Genomic DNA, 7,659 nt, shown 5'->3' on the forward strand with positions numbered 1-7,659 from the left:
ATATACTGAGCTTTATCCTTCCTTAATTGATAGGAAGTTGATAACTCCACGAGATCCTCCTGCTGTACCAACTAATCCCCAGTGGTGGTATAAGCCTGAGCTTCATTGGGTGTATCATTCTGGTACTCCCGTACATGATGTAGAAACTGTTACCCGTTGAAGACCAAGGTGCAAGACCTTGTGAGATGTGGGATATTGTTTTTTGAGGACGTAGGTCCAAATGTGAAGAAGAACCCATTGCCCGAGCATGGGAAAGTAGTTGTTAACATGGTCCAGGGATGCCCTGGAAAGTATAAAGTCCTATATGTGAATGACATAAGGCAATCTTTGGTCGAGATGCATAAGCTGTTATGTGCACACAACCATTACGAGCATGACCATGATAGGTGCCAGGTGTGCACTATCAATGAGAGAGGATGCCGTCAGGTGAGAAAGGATATCCAGGAGATGATTGATCAGGGAATGATTGAAATACTTCAGAATCGTAATGAGGACGAAGTCGATGTTATCACCTCAGTGTTTAAAATTCCTGAGGCTGTTATTGTCAAGTACGATGGCAGCAAGAAGAAGGTATCACCAGCTCTTGTGATTAAGCCAGCGGGTCCCGTCCCGTATGTATAAGACAAAGTTGTTCCCTACCGATATAACACTGTTATGCTGGAGGATGGAAAGGAGGTGCCATTGCCCTTAACTTCTGTAGTGAGAATTTCAAATGTCAATGGTGTGACCCGTAGTGGTCGTGTTTTCTCGGTGCAACCGAAATCCCATGAAGATGTCATGAAGAGAACTGTTGTTAATCCTGCCGGTCCCGTGGGGGCTTCTTCTCAAAATAATTTTTTTCCTGTTGTTGACCCTGTTGCTATCAAACATGATAACACTCCTATCCCGGTTGGCCAGTCTGGCATTTTGAGAGAGGATAGTGATGAGATGCTGAGGCTCATCAAAAGGAGTGAATATAATGTTGTTGATCAGCTGCTACAAACTCCATCAAAGATATCTGTCTTATCTTTGTTGATGAATTCTGAGTCATACCGCGAAGCTTTGCAGAGGGTGTTGGACGTGGCATACGTGGACCACGATGTCACAATAGAGCAGTTTGATAAAATTGTTGCAAATATAACCGCTTGCAATAATTTGAGCTTATGTGATGCTGATCTTCCCGAGGAGGAAAAAGACCACAATTTGGCTTTACACATATCAATGAACTGTAAGGATGATGCCTTGTCCAATGTGTTGGTGGACACAGGATCATCGCTTAATGTGTTACCAAAATCCACTCTTGCTAAACTTTTGTACCAGGGGCCTCCCATGAGGCAGAGTGGAGTGGTTGTGAAGGCGTTTGATGGATCGCGCAAAACTGTGATCGGAGAATTAGAACTCCCGATAAAGATTGGACCTAGTGATTTCCAGATCACTTTTCAGGTCATGGATATTCATTTGTCTTACAATTGTTTACTGGGCCGACCATGGATTCACGAGGAAGGCACCGTGACATCCACCTTACACCAAAAGTTGAAGTTCGTGAAGAACAAAAAGTTGGTGGTGATAGGGGGAGAGAAGCCTCTATTGGTCAGTCATTTATCTTCCTTTTCCTATATTGACGTTGAGGATGAGGTTGGGACTCTGTTCCAAGCCTTATTTATTGCTGAGCTTTCAAGGAAAGGACTTTCTTCATTTGTCTCCTACAATGATGCAAAGTTGGCCATTGAGCATGGTGCAACTACTGGTTTGGGGGAAATGATCAAGTTGGAAGATAATAAGTCCCAGGCTGGCATATGGTTTTCTTCTGTTGTTTCCAATGAGCGTGGGTTGTTCCAGAGTGGAGGATTTATCCACACGGTTGAAGATCAGGAAGTTGCTGCCATTGTTGAAGATGGCGAAGAGGAAGACCTCAGCAACTTTGTCATACCCGGTGGAATCTGCAATAATTGGGTCGCTATTGATGTTCCAACAGTTATCCATAAGTCAACATAATATGTTCGTTTTGTTTAAAAACCATTCTCCCATGCCAAAATGAGAAGTGAAGACATTGTTGGCATAATTTGATTAATACAATGATATTCATTCAATAATCACATGTTAAATGTTTGTTTTTTTCAAATTATTTTTCCTTTTTGCTTTTTGCATGAAATTGGTGATCACCATAAAACCCTAAAAAAGAGAATAAAATCAATCTTTTCATCTGCATAATGATTTGCCTTGTTTGAATTCTGAAATCTCTTTTATACTCAAAATCATTATGCAGGTTATTTAAACCCATTGAACATAATGATCCAACACCATCTCCCAACTTTGAGTTCCCTGTATTTGAAGCAGAAGAAGATGTTGTTGAAGAGATTCCTGATGAGATTACCCGTCTGCTTGAGCACGAGGAGAAGATCATTCAGCCGCATCTTGAGAATCTGGAAACAATCAACTTGGGGTCTGAAGACTGCATTGGTGAAGTGAAGATTGGGGCACTCCTTGAAGAGTCTGTTAAGAAGGGGTTGATTGAGTTGCTACGAGAATATGTCGACGTCTTTGCCTGGTCGTATGAAGACATGCCTGGCCTAGATACTGATATTGTGCAACATTTCTTGTCGTTGAAGCCTGAGTGTGTACCAGTGAAGCAGAAGCTCAAAAGAACTCATCCTGATATGGCAATGAAAATTAAAGAAGAAGTTCAGAAGCAAATTGATGCGGGGTTTCTGGTGACTTCTACATATCCTCAATGGATGGCCAATATTGTGCCTGTACCTAAGAAAGACGGAAAAGTCTGAATGTGTGTGGATTACCGTGACTTGAATAAAGCTAGTCCAAAAGTTGATTTTCCTCTACCACACATTGATATGTCGGTAGACAATACAGCTAAATTCAATGACTTTTCATTTATGGACGGATTTTCCGGTTATAATCAGATTAAGATGGCACCCGAGGATATGGAGAAGACAACATTCATCACACCTTAGGGAACATTCTGTTATCGAGTGATGCCCTTCGGTTTGAAGAACGCCAGAGCCACATATCAACGAGCTATGACTACCTTGTTTCATGATATGATGCACAAAGAGATCGAGGTGTATGTTGATGATATGATTGCAAAGTCGAAAACGGAAGTTGAACATGTAGAACACTTGTTGAAGCTTTTCCAGCATCTGAGGAAGTATAAACTCCGCCTGAATCCGAACAAGTGTACCTTTGGAGTCCGTTCTGGCAAGTTATTGGGCTTTATTGTCAGTGAAAGAGGTATTGAAGTTGATCCTGCCAAGGTCAAAGCAATACAAGAGATGCCTGCGCCCAAAACTGAGAAGAAAGTCCGAGGTTTTCTTGGCCGCTTGAATTATACTTCAAGATTCATATCCCACATGACTGCCACATGTGCGCCTATATTCAAGCTCCTCCGGAAAGATCAACGTCATGATTGGACCGAGGATTGCCAAAAATCTTTTGACAATATTAAAGAGTATTTGTCTGAGCCTCCGATTCTGTCTCCACCTGTTGAAGGAAGACCTTTAATTATGTACTTGACCGTGCTTGATGATTCCATGGGTTGTGTATTGGGCCAGCAAGATGAATCAGGGAAGAAATAGTATGCAATATACTACTTGAGTAAGAAGTTTACTGATTGTGAGTCTCGGTACTCAATGCTCGAGAAGACATGTTATGCTTTGGCTTGGGCCGCTAAGCGTTTACCCCAATATATGTTGAATCATACAACTTGGTTAATATCCAAAATGGATCCAATCAAGTATATCTTTGAGAAGCCTGCTTTAACTGGGAGGATTTCCCGTTGGCAGATGTTTTTATCTGAGTATGATATTGAGTATCGAGCTCAAAAAGCTATTAAAGGTAGTATCTTGGCTGAACATTTGGCATATCAACCAATTGAAGATTATCAGTTTGTGCAATACGAATTTCCTGATGAAGAGATTCTATATTTGAAGATGAAAGATTGTGATGAGCCTACACTTGATGAAGGGCCAGAGCCTGGTTCCCGATGGAGTATGGTGTTTGACGGTGCTGTCAATCAGTATGGAAATGGTATTGGGGCAGTGATTATTACTCCTCAAGGCACACATTTTCCTTTTATAGCAAGGCTAACTTTCAAATACACGAATAATATGGCGGAGCATGAGGCTTGTATTATGGGTTTGGAAGAGTGTATTGATCTTAGGATCAAACATCTTGATGTTTATGGTGATTTGACCCTTGTTGTTAATCAGATTAATACTACTAGTAGTGGATTTCCTCCCTGGCTTGGTAGCCTCCAGACGTAGGTCATGTTGGACCGAACTGGGTAAACAATTACTTGTGTTATTTACTGCACTTACATTTTAAGTTCTGCATAATTCTTGTCTGCGCAAAATTGAGCATTTGATATTTACTTGTTGAGTTTGACTTATGTTATTGGGTATTGGTCAAGGTTGATTTAACTTTGTTGAGTTAAAATCATTGGATTTAGGGGATTGATGAAATGTACATTTCATCTTCCAAAATGAATAAATGATTTTAATTTGATAAAAGTCCTACTTTGACCAATTTGTGTTGATTCCATTTCCCTTCCCTCTTCATCTTGATCCCATTCTCTCTTCATTCATGTCATAGACCTATGATATCTCTACATCCTAAGGCTAGTTGATTGTAAAATCAACATGAGTGTGGATGAGATTAGGTCCACCCTTTTGCATATTCTTTTTAAGTGTGGTATGTTTTAGGAGCATGGTTCATAATACCATGTCTCTAACATGCATTAACACTAAAATTTCTATTGCCCGACATTTTTACCTTCCTTTGGATGATTTCTTGGTTTAAGGGTCCATGTTTGTGACAAGTGGGTTGAGTGTTCTCCAAAGAATGACTTAAAGAAAACAAAAGCAAAAGAAATACTAACTTCTAATCAACTAACAAATAACATTTAATTTCAAGCCATTTACTTTTATGCATTTTAATTTTGAGCCTTTATTCATTTGCCATTATGCATACCATTTAACTTGTTTACTTTAATGTCATTTTTACTTTGCTCATTTGAGCGATATCTTGTGATTTAATTGTGTTTGTATATACTTGTTTGTGTTTGTGGTCTTTTGACCTTAATGTACATAATATCCACAAAAAACCCTAAAAGACATTTTGTGTGGACTGTTGGTTTGCTCCGAGACTTTGGACTTAGAATTAGGCAACATTCCCTATGAAAAAGGACTTGGCGAATGCCAACTTTCATGGAACCAAGTGCTTTTGATTTGAACTTCATCTGAAGCAAGTATTATGATCCCATTTGAGTTCATCTGCTAGATAGTATTTTGGAGTTGTTACTTTGAACCTGTGCCTAGTGCCTATCTTTGAGTTCATCTGATGCATGGGAAATTATGAAGAAGATCATGAAGTTTCTAAGCTTGGATGTGGCTATCTTTATTTGATACCTTGCTCTTCATCTTGCTATTGGTGTATTGATTTTGCTTGATTCTAAAGTCCAAGGGAATTTGGGTTTCAATATGACACTCTTGTCTATTGAATTGCAACCCATTGGTCAGATCTTTTCAACTCTTAACTTTTAAATTTGTGCTTAGGATTAGTCTCTTCATCTCCTACTCATTTCTTTAATTTCAAATCTCTCCCTCCTTTTAAAGAATCTTCTTTGCTTGTGTTTGTTTTCTAAACTTAGACCATTTTGCAAATTAGAAACTTTGGCGTTATGCCATTGCATTTTTAAACTCAATTTTCTTAATCAAACTTGTAAATAGACTTAACTATACTTGACTTAAAATTTTAAAACACAAAAAGAACTAACACTCATTCAAACTCTTTTAAGCCTCTTGTGCCTTTGTTAAACTTAATTTTTTTGTTAAAAGCAATGGACTCATTTTGAAATTGTTACCATGAACTACGAGGTTTTGATCCCTCATTTTATGTTGGTAGGTAGGCACGAGTCCGAAGGTCTTGTCAAACACAAAAATATAATTAATAAATTCTTTTCTCATCCCTCCATTCTATTTATTGCAAATATCATTTTGTACAAAAACACATATGCACACAAGAAAGGGCTCCCTAGGAGTACCTAGGACACTTTGGGTGCCTAACACCTTCCCTCTGTGTAACCAACCCCCTTACCTGTAATCTCTGGCATTTTATTATTTTTGATTAAAAACTTCTTATCTTTGGGGTTTTTTCGTACTTTTCTCTTTTCCCTTAGAAATAATAAAAGCGCGGTGGCGACTTTAGTTTAATTGACGTCTAGCTTATCCATAGCTTGATGGGCATGAATTTACCGCTACAGAAATTAAATGGCGACTCTGCTGGGGAGTAGTCTCTAGTGGGTTTAGCCTACTTTTATGTGTGTATATAATTGTATATTTGATGTATGTATATTTGTTTGTATGATATGATTTTCTTGTTGTGATTGGTGATCTCTGAGTGGTGAGATACGTTCTAACCCGAACTTGAGTGCAATTAAGATAGGAGGATGGTATAGTCATGTTCAACTTGTGTGGAGTAGTTCTTAACAAGTTGGCTTGAGACCCATCTACTCAATGGAGACCCTTTTGGAGTTATGAATGTCACACAAGTTATTTGTGGTTAGGCATTACTATCTCTGATTTGGGGTCCGAGAAGTTGAGGACCGTAGAACATTTAACCCCTCTTGGCCTATTTAGGACTTAGTGCGGAGACTGTTCAGGTGTAGACTTGATTACAGTTGTCACGCGTTACTACACTCAGACGAGTTTCTCTTGAGAATATTATAGGTTGATGAGTCAGTCATCCTAACCTGTAATATCCGATAGATGGAATTAAGACTCTGAGAACTTTTTTAGAACATGATGTACAGGTTTTTATCCTTAGTTCATTCCTTTGGGATGGTTCTTACCCAGACTCCATGCTCGTGACTCACAACAAACCCTTGATTCTTGGTTGATCCAATTAAGTCTTATCAATATCAATGGAAGTTGGGTGTTGATAAGGTGAAAGCCATAATCCACCAAAATGGATGATTGATCTTGACAATGACTTGATTCATCCCTTGACCTTTGTGTGTTTGCCTTGTGTGTGATCCCTTATTTATGATTGTTGCATTCATGCATTCATGCGCATCATAACATTCATCACACCAGAAAAATTTCATGAGACTGAGGTCTTATTTGCAAATATTTTCATACCATGGATTGTAGACGAAGGAACACTAAGAAGTACAGTTTCATATGTTCGGACTTGAAAGAGTTAAGGAAGTTATCATCTTTTGTATTAGATCCCTTGGACTTCAAGCAATGTCATGTGAAGCTTCTCTCTATCCTGTCTACTAATGTGGTTGAAGGACTCTTAAGTGTGTTGGTTCAGTTTTAAGATCCTCTCTACCATTGCTTCACTTTTCCTGATTATCAGCTGATGCCTACATTGGAGGAGTATGCCCATCTCTTGGGAATACCTGTTTCTAACAGAGTGCCTTTTAGTGGATTGGAAGAGATTCTAAGATCTCATATTATAGCTGAAGCTCTTCACTTGAAGAAGTATGAGATAGAGGCTAATTGGGTGAAGAAAGGAGAATTGTTTGGGTTGACTTCTGAGTTCCTCATCAAGGAAGCTATTGCCTTTTCTTAGGCCGGTAGTGTGGATGGTTTTGTAGCTCTCTTTATGTTGGTCATCTATGGATTAGCTTTGTTCCCTAACGTTGACGATTTTTTTGATGTT

This window comes from Lathyrus oleraceus, chromosome 1 (assembly GCF_024323335.1).
Source record: "Lathyrus oleraceus cultivar Zhongwan6 chromosome 1, CAAS_Psat_ZW6_1.0, whole genome shotgun sequence".
In the NCBI taxonomy this organism is placed as follows: domain Eukaryota; kingdom Viridiplantae; phylum Streptophyta; class Magnoliopsida; order Fabales; family Fabaceae; genus Lathyrus; species Lathyrus oleraceus.